Here is a 14,522-nt window from a genome sequence, read left to right as displayed (position 1 = left end):
GAATGCATTACTTCGCCGCCATGGCCTTACGCGTGTAAATAGTAAATAATATGTAGGCTTACCCGGAAACTGCACCTTTAAAAGGATATTATTATAGAAGAATGTTGTGGGAAAATCGCTAAGCCTATTAGCTTTACCGGAAAAAGGGATTCTGGATTCCAACTTGATGTGGTTCTTATTTCTTTCGAGACTCATTTCCTCAGTTTTTTTTGTATTCTTAATCGTAAGGATTTAATATGAATTTATGATTCTTGTCTTGAGACAGAGTTTCAGACAAGGCACGCTATTTATAATTACATGGACGTTAGTGGAGAAAAAAAGTATTGTTAAATTATTAAGAATCTCTTCAATTCCGGTTAAAAACGGGATTTAATGCCGTTTCCTGATAAACTTTTAATAAATTCCTAATATATCGGAACGAATAATATATAATGACGAAATGCGAAAATCTCGTGATAATACATATGTAATTTACTAAAAGTTTATGATTCAGTTATTAAGGGCCTGTAATCCCGTTTTTAACCGATTTAAATATATAATCGTAGTTAGAGCAAACAAATATACATATTAAACAGAAGCCAGATGTTGAAAAATCCATTGCTTTTCTCGTTTCCAAGAGGTTTTTTGTTTTTTCTTAATTTTTAAATATTCAATATGTTTTTCTTGTGTTTTATCTAAATTTAATAACCCAAGTAAACTTCAACTCCAGTGAGGTTTTTTTTTCTTAAATATTCATAACCCATGATATATTAGGAGATGCCGTATTGGGAATCTTTATGAGGAAGGAGCAAACTTGGTGTATGTCAGGGTCACTGGCTCAGAGAATTTTAAACTGAAACATACCTGTTTGTAAGCAGCAATCAAAATCACTTGTCTACGAATTGGCGTATAGAATCATATATTAAGAGTAAAGTAAGACGAATCAGTCACGATTAAGACTAAAACGGTTTCTCAGAAGATCAAATGTGGGCCAAAACATTACCATAATTATAATTGTATGGTTTTCTTACCGCGAGTAAGATATACGAGGAAAAAAATGCATCAATATTGAGCAGGTTTGGGTTTTGATCGATACTCATCCTTCAGGCGGAACGAGGAAAAAATCTTTCTCAGAACAAATCATTCAAAATTTAAGTCATGCAATCAATTCTCAAGAAAAGGTCCATGGCACAGTCTCTTTTTCAGGGTTAAGTCGGTACAAACAGATAACAAAAACCAAACATATTGAATATGTAATTAGATTATTTCATTAACAATCTGAAATTCACAGCATTGGTTTGGCGTAGTTTTTTAACATCATCGTAAAAATGCAAGCTTCTGCTCGTTAAAAAATATATTGCAAATTTGTTGTTTAAGTTTTTGTGAAGAATATATTATTAGAAAGAGTTATCAAATTATGACATTAATTTTAGTAGATATTCAATTTTTTTTAAACTGTTGCATATATAATAAATTAGATACGACCTCGCTCGTATTAGAAGAAGAAGATAATACAAACAAATCTAAACAGAAAATGTTTCAACTAGGAATCGAACTTCTCTTACCGGAACAGGTGTCTTAATCACTAGATTATTGTCGTCTAAACGTCATATCTGTTTATTTTATTTCTCTAATGAAATCGGTTCATGGTATGAGCTGTTTTTTAGTTGAATCTATTAATTAGTCAAAGGTTTACTGAATGTGAATAGAAGTTAAGCTTTAAGAACTGGTATATCCACCCGAATAATCAAGGATAAGGACCGTTTGTTTATAATAATGACAATATACAGGTAAATCTAGTTGTTGTACATTTACATTTTATACTTTACTTTGAGTTGTTGTACTTTTACATTTTATACTTTTCTTTGAGTTGTTGTACATTTACATTTTATACTTTTCTTTCTGTAGTTGTGTTTTTAAATTTTATACTTGTTACTTTATACTTTTCTTTGAGTTTTTGTACTTTCACTATTCTTACTTTTTTTGATGGCAACGTTATGCCGTATATATGAAAAAATAAAAATAAAATCATCAGGATATACAATTTAACTGAACTAAATTATTTTGTCAAACCACAAGTGACTGTAAGTTTTGCATTTTAGCAGTGTTTTACGTTTTAAAATGAATAATTCTAAGTAAATATAAATATTATGAATTTATTGAAGACAATATCAGCGATTTTTGAACGAAAATTTGACACAGAAAAATCAGAAAAAGATACGGTCACATCTAGGACTTAAACCCAGAACCCTCATCTTGCCGGGTCGCCGCTCTACCAACTGAGCTAATAGGACCATATCTCTTTCTGTCACAGAGTTGATATGATATGACCGATTGTCTTCGTTAATTAAAAATTACAATTTGAGGTTTTACTCATTAAATTCTTCCAAAAAATAAATAAATATAATGGCTGTCCACATACCAAAACGACAAAAACTTCTGGATCAAAGAAAACACCACTAAAACATAGCTAATAAATAAAGCATGATACAGAATGGTTTTCTCTAAGTGCCGAGTTACTTTGCACGTATACTAATTATCCACAAGTTAAAATCTTTAGAATTATATACCTTATAGCAACGACCAAAAATTCTCTCACATTAAAAATATCTAACTGTGGACAGAAACACATTAGTATTAGTCTTCGTCTTCTAAATTTTGATCAGTTCCGTGGAACAATGGGTAAGATTCCGTCACATGTCACAGAGCGTCTTCCCACCGCGCTGTACAATGTATACCCGGCTCTAGGTACAGCGCTAATCGCCTGCCGACGTTTCGAAACAATAGTCGAACCCTTGCTCGGATCTCGTGGGAAAAAAACAACTAGTCCGTCGCAATAATATGGTAAAGGTGGAGAGTAAGTTATGCCATATTCATCTTAAGCCCAGATTAACTTGGCCTGTATTTCTGGTGGTATAAAATGTACCTGCAAAAGAACAAAAAATGTTTTAAGCAACTTATGATTTTTAAATTCAGTCAGGTTAGATTTTGATTATACAGCTCGTGAACACCCTTTTTTACTCAAACTTTTAAACTTTTAAAGACGTCATATTTTTTGTTCTCGAAATTATTATATATATTAGATGTAAACCGCCATACGTTGCTGTGGTTCAGTCTGTCTGTGCAGATGAAGCAAAAATAGCGCGTGTTGCTTTTACATCCAACAGATGGCGCTGTAAAAAAACTTGTTTTTCCTACAGATGGCGCTTTTAAAAAAAAGTTTTTACCTATCACATGTGACATATATATAATAAAGGTTTATAAAAACCCACGCGTATTCGTAAGCAATATTGTGTCAAAATTTAAAAGCAATCGCTCAAAAACTTTGAGATTTTGAGTAAACGAACATTTAAATTTTTATTTATATAGATAGACAGAAGAAGAAAAAAATATACTGGCTGGATCACCCGGCGTTTCCCTAGCTTTATTCTGCTTTATGGGGGTGAGAATAGGGGACGGGGGTGGTTTATCGAAATCTCGGGTAGACAATGACCTTTCTATCGTTTTGAGGGCCAAGCAAATCAAGAAACCCACTAACTTCATAAATTATGGTAATTAAATAATACATAAAATTATATTTGACGAAATATATTATACTAAATATGTACATGATTCATATTATTTGTTCGTATAAATTGCGCCTAGGTCTGGCGCCATCGTTTATTATTTTCCTGTTCAATTGTCTCGGTAAATTGTATTGGGCGATACTCAGGGGCGTGCCGTCCATATTGACATATACGCAGTGTCTACTTAACCTTACTCCCATAAAAATTTAACAATTTATAAAATTATTGTAAAAAATCAATATACAATTACAAAAAATAAGCGCAAAGTAGAAAACGAAACGGCGCCGGTAGTATCAAAGGCAGGAACTAAGAATGCAAAACGACGAACATTCGTATTCAAATATTGTCCGCATTCGACATAAACATGTACATGTGTGTACGATGCTCATTCAGGACGATTCGTCTGTATTAGTGTTGAAAAAGGCCCTGCCTTTCTATATAAACTACAAATGTAGCAAGCAATGCCATCTGTTGGTACCTCTTTTAATTAGTACAACTTTACTAACGAAATAATTAACATATTGTGTTGACTTTTTCTCTCGGCCTCCATGGTCGAGGGGTAAAGTTCTTGCGATCCGGAGGCGGCGGGTTCGGGTTTAAGTAGTATTATTTCACAATTTATTAATCTAAAATAATATAAAGTATCTTGATGAAGGTACTCTAAGTATCGCCCTGGTATAAGACTATCATTTAGAAATGAAACGTTACTTGAAATGGCTATAACCGTGTTTAGTGACCAGATCTAAAAACTAACCAAGTACTTTCCTACCTTCCTCTTTGCCATATCCTTCCCCTCTTCTCTACCTTCAGCCTTGCAACATAACCCAATTGGGGATACCATAGTCTCACTGGCTACAGATGGTTTGGAGTAGTTGGAACTGGTAATCCCGACCAACATCAGCTAAAACCAACAGCTTAGTCATTCATAGCAAAAACTTAGCACTTTCGTGGTAAGCTTTTATAAAAATTTAATTAGATGTTTTTCCTACTGCCTACCCTGATTATAAACTCAGTGCACGCCACTGATGGTACCATGAGAATATAGGATAGAAAGATTTATAAAAAGGCAGCTAAAACATGAAAGGGGCATGAGACTTAAGACGTGTGTTCGCTGTCAGGTTAGATTGAAACATATTGTTATTAACTATTTAAGCCGACCCTATTGAATTCTTTGAATTTAATAACCGCATAGCTTTTAAACGTAGTGATATGAATCAATATGTTGTATTGTGATGCAATAAAGAATGGTAGTCACTAAATAGATTATGTTTTAGATTTGAACGGAAACGAATGTGACCATTGACTTTGTACATTTTGGTTCTAAATGCAATTTGTCTCTCTTACACTTAATTGACATCATATCTCGCCTAGGCATTTGAATTTTATAATGATGATGAAACACAGATTTGTATTGGAAATTTAAGGTCCGATTGGCTTTTGGATAATGAAAAATTCCCACATCGCATTTCCAGCGTTTCTCTTTATTCTACGATGGTAGTTAATTGAAAAGATATACCTTGATTAAAATACGTAGAATAAAACCTGCCAAATGGTGACAAATGTGACGAGTTTTCACCCTGACATTGTGGGTTCAATAACACTGTTGGCTAAGTCCTCCATCATTACACAATTCACATCTTCCGCTAATAATGATGGTAGTATAAGATTTTCAAATATTATCAAGTTTTTGTAACCCGTGAATGTTTGTCATTCTTTAAAAAAAATACGGGACTAAGTACTGCACAAGAGTCTTGGATAAATAAATCCTATTTTTATTTTAATGAGTGTCATCTATTGACTTTTTTGCAAGTCTACGATGAATATTTATTTTTTGGAATAAATTAAAGAGTAAAACCCCAAATTGTAATATTTAATTATTTAAGATAACATTAGCGATTCTCAAACGAAAATTAGACACAAAAAAAGATACGGTCACATCTAGAACTTTAACCCAGGACCCTTGTCTTGCTGGATACCGCTCTACCAACTGAGCTTATGTGACCCTATCTCCTTAAATTAATTAAAATGATCAAAAAACCACTATTTTCAATCAGATTTCAGCCCGCCGCCCGACGCTTTCTTTGTTGAATTTTATTCCGTGGATGAATTAAATTAATGAACCTATTAGTTCTGATAATGTTTGAAGATGGATGATTCCTCCTTTTAGGTATACCATTTCAATTTTTCTGTTATATTCTAATACTAAATAATCTTGGTTTTAAAGTTCCTCAAAGCTTTTGACAAATTCCAATGACCTGCTATAGTTTTCTAGAATACACAATTTTGTGTTATAAATTAATGTAATTTGATTCACGCCTGCCAAAAAATAGAATTAATGATTGTTACATGTTGTGGCGTCGCTTGGCAACCATACATTTTAGAACCAAGGTAGAAACACACCAAATAGCACCCACTCTATTTGAAACAACCAAATATTTTGCATAGCGCGGGTTGAAAAACAGCTAAATAAACCGAATAAAAATGATTATTAATTTATTTTAAATTAATTAATTTCGTAATTTTTAAAGGGTTCGTAGTTTGTGTTAAAAAAGTAGACAAGATTGTGTAAATGAGAGAAAAGTAAACACAAATGTCCGAAGAAGCGCGTTTGTATAAAAAAAACTATTACATTTAATAGGTGTAAACGAAAGTATTTAATAAAGCATGCCTTATTTAAAAAATAACAAAATTCCCTTAGTAAATATTTTGAGTACATTGATAGAATGTTTTTTTGTATGTATAACATGTTAAATAACAGAACTGTAGTTATGTTCGGTATTCTTTTTATTAATAAATAACTACGAAAATTGGCTGAAGTGGTTTTTAATAATACATCCGAAAACAATAAATAAGCGTAGAAAATACAACAAAATGATTTACGAAAGGAAGGTTCGAGAATGTTCCGAAGCGCGTCACGTTGGCAAAATAATTCGATCTCGATGTCGCGGTTGCTGGTACTGTACTGACCATTTCGTACACGCTGTCGCTTATCTAGATGGAAAATAAAACATTATCGAACATTCTAGTTGCTACAGAAACAAATATTAAAAAAATAAAATAAAATCCAAGAAGCTTGTTTGGAAACTTCTAGAATAACGTTCGGGTCAATAGTGGCGTACCTCTACAGAACAAAAAGGGTTTTTTATATTTTTTTAGTAAATTTTCTGTCGAAGTAATATCATATAATTACTTTTCCAGACTAGTCAAATAAAATAGGTTAATCTTCAAAAAACCTAAGTATTTTTGAGAGCTTCAAAATTTAAGGTGTTCAATAATGTAGTATGTTAGAAATTCGGACTTCGGAGTTGAAGTTGAAGAGTCTCTTAACCCAGAGAAACACTGCAGTTAAATATCGATCTTTGAAATGGACTTAGTTTTGTTTACTAACCTTTCAACCTTTCCTTGTACTTTAATAATGATTTAATTGTCTTAAACTCACTTACTCAGTCGAGATATTTATAAATGGCTCACATTTGAAGGATCATAATTCATTAATACTTCATAATATGCGGACCCATATTTGATAGAAAATTGAAATCCTAACGACCTTCCATATCTGCCATCTAGAATATAATATAAGCAGTTGGTAGTTCACCTGTACATATAATTTCCAAAATGCCGCCGGGTTTATTTTCTCTCCTTAAAATGGCGGCCAGCTTCCGGTCGAGTATTTCCTGCTTTTAATGTTTCCTTTTCCCCAATAAACTGCCCCGAATACAAGATGGCGATCAGAGACCATGTGATCAGCCCAGGGGGCGGAAATGTACTAGAGGAGGGGGCAGTTTTATAACAGGGGTTAAATCAGACGCTAAGTAATTAAAAACACCTACCCTTCGTAGTTCGTTAGATTTTTTCGTTTGTGATTATTTTTCTTCAAGTTTCTCGGTTAACAGCAAATCTTTTTTATTGATTAGTTGATATTTAAAAGATTCTGAAAAGACGTTTAGTATTTTGATTAAAAACACTATTTTGATCTTTTTTCTCATGACACTGAAGTGGGAGGAATTCGAGTCATTGAATTGATCATGTATGTTTGAGAAGATGCATAACTATAGTTTAAGAAAGAATAGTGTGTACCAAGACAACTTTGGTTGGAATTCTATCCTCCCTGATAAAATTAAAGTATTAGTTATGTCTCGACGTAAGATTCGGATGCCGGCATTTCATAAATAAAATAAAATGAATTTAAATCACAAGAAATTTTATGATGCCATTTTTACATCTCCATCGATCAGTTTTTTAGTTACATAATCGTTCAACCGACCCAGCCACAAATTCCCTCCACAAATTATCATAAAAATGCTATGAATTACAGTCCGTATTTTTGCATGGCAATGGCGCCCAAATCGTAGTTCAAGTAAAGCAAGGGGCTAACCATGCGTCATAGTTTATTTCAGGCTGTAGGAGGAGGGGGTGTTGAGAGAATTAGGGGCGCAGGAGTGTGAGGGGGTAGAATAGCAGTTAGCCGGTTAGGGGTAGCCCAATAATAATTTGGTAGCGATTTGCCACGGCAGGTGAGGGTAGCAATCTTCGCGTGCGGGAAAAACACCAGTAAGGGTGGTTTGGTGATGGTGGAGGTTATTGTCGGTGGGTTTAAAACACTCCTCAAGTTGAGTTCTTGCTAATCAGTTGTTCGTTGGCCATCGTGGGAGTTTAACATCTCTGATAAGATGCAGTGGTTTGAAGTATTTCTACGTTTACGTGGCGCGGTGGTTCCCGAAGTAGTAAGATAAACTTATACATTTTTTACAAAAAAAACAATACGTAAAATAGTAATGAAGTTCAATTTTTTTATATAAAATGTATTGTGCTTTAATACACATATTAATTATAAACTGAAGCCTTCACAAATAGTTCTGAAAGCAAAATCAGATCGGCATCAAATAAACTAAATACGGATATGTACCCAGTAACTGCTATTACTTTAAGTTCTGTTATTATTTCAGTTATTTGAAGCAACTACCATAATGGTATAAGAACAGAACTTGAATAGGATTATTGAAATTTAGTGAAACAACCCTCCTTAGTTTGTGTCTTAAAAATAGTACACAGTTTGGTTTCTAGAAAGTTATGTTGATATTCTTCTACATATATAAATATTGTTATTTTAGAATTTGCCTAAACCTTGATGACCTTACGATTAATTTATTTCATTATCTATCCGTAGAAATCTGTTCTGTTTAATATAATTTTTAGGACATTTACATTATCAAAATTTGTACAATTAGGTTTTTGTCATGTCCCACGAGTTTGATTGACTTTTTCATAATTAAGTTTTATACAATAGAATATTTTGAAATTATATAACTTTTAACGTGCAAATTAATTCAATTACTTTGTTGTAGCTATCTAATTTTAATTATTTATTTGGATCACAAGGCAGAGGGTTTTTCAAATGTCCCATTTCTATATTCAACGAAACAAAGTCTGATTTTGTAAATAATTTTAGGTGTGTAATATTAATTTGGTGGTTGCTTAAATAGCTTACATAATACATTTTAACTTAACATTTTGGTTAGAGAATCTGTTAGTTCCATTCCGTGCCCATATTTTAAAACGCACTCTTATACACAGGAACGTTTTATAAAATTATAAACAATTATCTTTTTTTTACAAAACTGAACTGTTATTTTATATTAAATTAATGAGTGAAAAATTGAAAATTTCCACTGTAGAATTCAAATTACAACCCTCCATTAATATTCTGGTCAATGAGAAGTACATATTATGGTAGCTAGTCCCAAAATTTGTGGACTGAAAAAATCACACTAATTTGTAAAAATTATTTGTTGGTGGAAACTTAAAAATAAAAGTTTAAAGGAAAGCACAAAAACTATGAAATCGTGTACAAATTTTTGATGAAATTGCTTAATGATGCTTACTTTTGGCAATACACCTAAAATGTTACAAAAACATTAACGAACCTATAACCCACAACAATAATAAATTTCGGATGAAAGATTTCGGTAATTCTAGCTGGAGTGTACCCGGCATTAACTTATTAAATAACACTTAACTCTACTTTCTATAAATATAATATGCATGTAATATACGTATAAACCTTTCAAAAGAAATTTTCTACATGATAGTGAAAATCTTATCAAAATCGCAACCTTATTAAACGCACAAACAGACAGACGCGGATAGCGAATTTGTTTTAAAGTATCGAGAGAATTTCGCCTGGTGGTTGGACATGCCTAAACATAAAATAATACTTAAAAAGTCTTATTTTATAGGTTTATATGTTTGTTTAGTAAAGTAGGGTTAAAACAAAAATATATTTGTAATCTATTCATATAACAGACAATATATTATAACATGTATATATTATGGTGGTACTTTAACTTTTTTGAATAAAACCAACCTTATTATGGTGTTCACATTGACGCGCTTTATCTAATGGTTAGTTTTGTTGGGACAGTGTTTTATTATTCAGCGTTTGTTCTGAAATGAGGTTAACAATCGGAATTATCAACGCAAAGGATATCCGCTTGAATATTTGATACCGACACACAGTAGCAACATTTAAATTACGTACAATAAACACGGATAATGTTTTCCATGAAAATATTACGTATTATCCCACAGCAATAATATTTATTTTATTGTGTTTTATAATTTTGTTAATAGCAAAAAACTTGATTGTACTGCGTATGTGTATTGCTCTGATTTAACTGTGATTACGATAATATACAATACAATCACACACACACACACGTATACACAAGGACTAAAAGAGATAGCGCAATTTTCATGAGCTATCGCGTCATTGGCGCTTTAAATATCTTTAAAATAACTTCCTTGGTATAAGCCACCTTTATGGTTGAGTAGTTATCACCCTTGTCCATGATCCCGGGGCTCGCGGGTTCAAACATCAAATCCCGGCGTGTGCAACTAAATTTCATTTGATTAATATGTGTAATTTTACAATTTATTTATTAAAAACACTACGTAGTATATTTGAGGCACTCTCCAGAGTGATTAGTAGATACTTTCAGTATTTTTTCTCACCTTCCTCTTCCCCATCTCTTTCCTCTCGTCGCTATATTCAGCCTCACAACTTACCCCAATTGAGAATGCCATAGTCTAACTGGCTCTAGATGGTTAGATCAAGTTGGACTCCTTTTCCGTACTAGAAAAAAACCACCAGAGTAGGCGAAAAATATTGCTTGTGTTGTGATGGAGGAATTAGCCAGCCGAGGAATTGAACGCTCTACGCCTGAGTGGCACCTAAAAGCAATGTCAACTCAGCCACCGACTGGTCAATTTAAAATACTTTTATTTGTGAAGGCGTGTGGTTTCAAAGTATGTAGATTATAGATGTCTAGTACTTCCACAATAACAACATAATTTTATTTAATGAAGGCAGTGCAGATGATTTCAATATTGATTAAAAGATATAAGAACATCTAATGTCTTACTTTTATTTTCTTTGTAGGTGTACCGCATCCGAATTTTATTGCACGATAATAATGCTATATAACTATTGCAAGAATAACGATTGTTTCTTTATTTGTTTCAGACTTAAATACAAACACACTGGATAAATCCAGTTCCACCAAAATGAAATTGGTAAGTCAGCTTAATAGTTACTTATCATACAATAAAGCAAACCAATCTTTGGATATAGAGATTAAAGTGGAAATCTCATTTTTAATAATTCGATTAAAATTTGAGATTGATCGATAAACGCGATTATTTTTTTTCTAGCGATTAACTTTTGTATAACAAGATTTTTGAAAAGCCGTAAGCAATCACTATTATAACAATTTATTTGCAAGTTTTTAATATTTTACTTCTATAAAACATCACTTGTAATTTGGTTCATAAAAAAAAACAAATGGTTATTACAAAATTAAAATGATTTTCGGTTGTTTTTACAGCCATGCGAGCTATCGTTACGGTTTAATAGCTTTTAACGTAGAATTTACGTTCTTGCGAGGCCTTAAGTACCGTAGCTGTAGGTGGATAAAGCCTGTGAGAAGCTCAGTGGTTGATATGAACCGATCGCGTGTCTTGAAGCAACTTCCCCTGAGTTTTCCAAGTAAGCTGTAAGCTGTTAATGTCCTAAGTTTTTTCGACGATAAGAACAAAACGTTTTTCCTGCGGTCCTAACGATCGCTTTCAACAAAGCTGATGTCAAATATTAGGGAAGGTTTTCACTCCCTTATAATGATTTATTTGTACGTCTATATAAATAAAAATGTTAATGTTCGTTTGTACTTTCCCATCATATTCCACTCTCTACTCGATTTCGCCTCACAATATTCCACATTAGTTTTGGTATTCACATTTCAAAAGAAGATTAAAATATACTTAAATGTATCTACTATTTTTTTTATTTTTTATTAGGGCGACTCGGTTCATTGTATGAACATTTGCATCACCCTGTATTCAAACATTCTATTATCAGCAGTTTTACGTATCGCGGTACCGATATTTCAATTGAAGTTTCGTAAGTCTGATTGTTGATTCAGCTTTTTTTCACTCGTTCGGTCTGATTATGATATGATGATCCTAGCAGCGGTGACGTTGCCGCTAGAAATACACTATTTGCAAGTTATGCTTAACAATGAATTATTTGTTTTCGCCGGTACATACGCAATATTAATATGAATACATAGTTTTATCAGTATAACAAACTTGATTCATTCAAGAGAGGCAAATAAATATAATATTACATCGGTGATGTGATCCAATATTGTATTTGTATGTCTCCCTTGAAAGAATTGAGTTTTTATGCAGACAGAACTATTCATTCATGTTGCGTAAGTAAGGAAACAAATAATTTATCTTGATATTTTGAAGCATAATTTACAATAAGTGTATGTAAATAATACACAATGAATCCTGAATATTATAAAATAAACATTGTCAGTCAAAGCAAATTCACTGAAGAACTTGTCAACTAATAGACAAGTAAAGTCAACTTTGTGAATGTAACTTATTTGGAGAACCAAATGGTCATCAATTATGACTTAGTTGCAGAGCAAGATTATTGCAAAAAATCGAAAAATTAAATAACATCAATCTCTTTTGTGAAATAACGTATTATTAAAAACTTAACAATGTTTGTTATATCTATTATAATACAGTTTCTCAAATGATATTATATTTTATTTTAGTCACGAAGTAAAGTTTGGGTGCCCTTTGGAAGGGCGTGGAAATCAGTCAGTGGAAAACAATCTCGCGAGTACATTTAGCTTTCATTAATAATGCAGGGAATTTATCATCAAGGGCTGATTCATACTACTCATAGCCTATACCTACATGACCCCCAGCGCAAACACAGAGAGCTTTAGTCACTATCATTAAACCAGTGAATTGAAAACGATCATAGACATAAATAAATATAATAAAAATGTTTTATTTGCATAAGTAATTTTTTGGCCTCCATGGACGAGGGGTAAAGCGCTCAACTACCAAGCTGGAAGTCGCGGGTTCAAATCCTAGCGTGCGCCAATCAATTTTAATTAGTGCGCCAATAATTAGTATGTTTGCGGAACGTTCCAGAGTGGAATATACTCTCAGAACCGACCTGATGTAAGACCACCAACCAGAATTGAAACGTTGATTGAAGTGGCTTTTGGCCGTGTTTGGTGACCAGATCTGAATAGCCAGGTTTAACCCCACCTTCTTCTTTGCCAACTCCATCCTCTCCTCACTAATTTTCGTCTCATTACATACCCATTTTGAGGATTCCATAGTCTCACTGGCTCCAGACGGATGGAAGGAGTTGGGATTTTTATGCAGTTTTATATTTAAAAAAAAAAGTTAGTTACTAGTTTCAGATGCAACCTTGCCTTCTACTAGAAAAAATATATATTGTGTCTCAAATAGTATAAGATAATAATTTAGTACCATGTTAGTTTAATTTAAGTGAAAAATAAAATAAAATAACTTTGTTTAAATACCACTTTATTGTATATATTTATAACCAACCGGTTTCAGTTCAGCCCGAACCTTCATCAGGGTTAATAAAAACATATTAAATTAATTACAGAGGTGTATGGGTACTTATAGTTAAGCTGGAAGAGGGAGAGAGAACATCAACTTTGGTGGTTGGTTATAAATATATACAATAAAGTGGTATTTAAACAAAGTTATTTTATTTTAATTATTATAATTATGTATACCCACAAAGTGTTTGCTACAAGGGAAAAAATGAAAAATAAAATCTGTTATGTGTGGTGAAAATGACAGAATCTAGAATTTTATTAATACGACAACTCAAAAAAATTTAAAAAGTTCAACTCTCTGATAGCGCTATAGCAAAAATAAATTCTTCATGAAGGTATACAATCAAGTGTAATACGGAGAACTATTGAATATTTACACATATTTATCATGGTAGATATTTACACTACCTGCAAAAACTTTTCAGACATGTTTATTTAGTTTGTATGTATACTTTATGCGCATATTGACGTACAAACTTTTTATGCTTACGTAAGCTTTAACTTAAACATTTGAAACGGGGCGTAAATAATGAAGCTTATCTTAAGAAAACATTTTTCTGAGCAACTTCATTGAAAAACACGTAAATAACTTTCATTTACAAGTGTAATTCTGGACGTTAGATTTTTAAGTCTTCCTCGAATGATTAATCTCTTTCTTACTTAAAAAATCTTTATCAACCTCCACTATCAAAAAGCAACTTCTATCTTTGAGAACCTTTGGCTGTAGACCTGTCTGCAGTGTTTACCAGGTAATACTGGGTAGAGGAGGGGAAGGAGATAGTGGTAGGTGGGGTTGGGAGGTTAGGGTGGGGACGACGACGCCACACCGTTGCCACGGAGACGATGCCCAAACAAACCGACGTCGCACGCGACCAACTAAAGCGCTGACTTAACTCCGGCATTTCAGCACTGTGTACATAATATTTGAACATACTTTGCGAAGGGGTTTAATGTTCAAACTAATCCACGTGAAATGATTGACAACTTTGGGCGAAGTAGAATGGAGGGCGGGGAAATA

General features: G+C 32.8%; 1 protein-coding gene across 4 annotated transcripts in view; it reads left to right on the top strand.

The window, feature by feature from the left end:
- Positions 1–14,522, top strand: part of LOC149413758 (uncharacterized) — a 204,944-nt gene that overhangs the window by 97,780 nt on the left and 92,642 nt on the right. For 3 of the 4 annotated variants that reach the window (XM_089644504.1, XM_089644503.1, XM_089644506.1), the window contains one exon: positions 11,068–11,117. The gene's annotated coding sequence lies outside the window, so the exon portion shown is untranslated. Of the gene's footprint in view, positions 1–8,196; positions 8,270–11,067; positions 11,118–14,522 lie in introns of those variants that run through there. The other variant, XM_089644505.1, reaches the window with a different exon arrangement.

This window comes from Hesperophylax consimilis, chromosome 21 (genome assembly GCF_061612785.1).
Source record: "Hesperophylax consimilis isolate HC1 chromosome 21, BYU_Hcon_1.0, whole genome shotgun sequence".
NCBI classification, from domain to species: domain Eukaryota; kingdom Metazoa; phylum Arthropoda; class Insecta; order Trichoptera; family Limnephilidae; genus Hesperophylax; species Hesperophylax consimilis.
The sequence above is the reverse complement of the archived record's forward strand: the minus strand, read 5'-3'. Positions and strand labels throughout refer to the sequence as shown.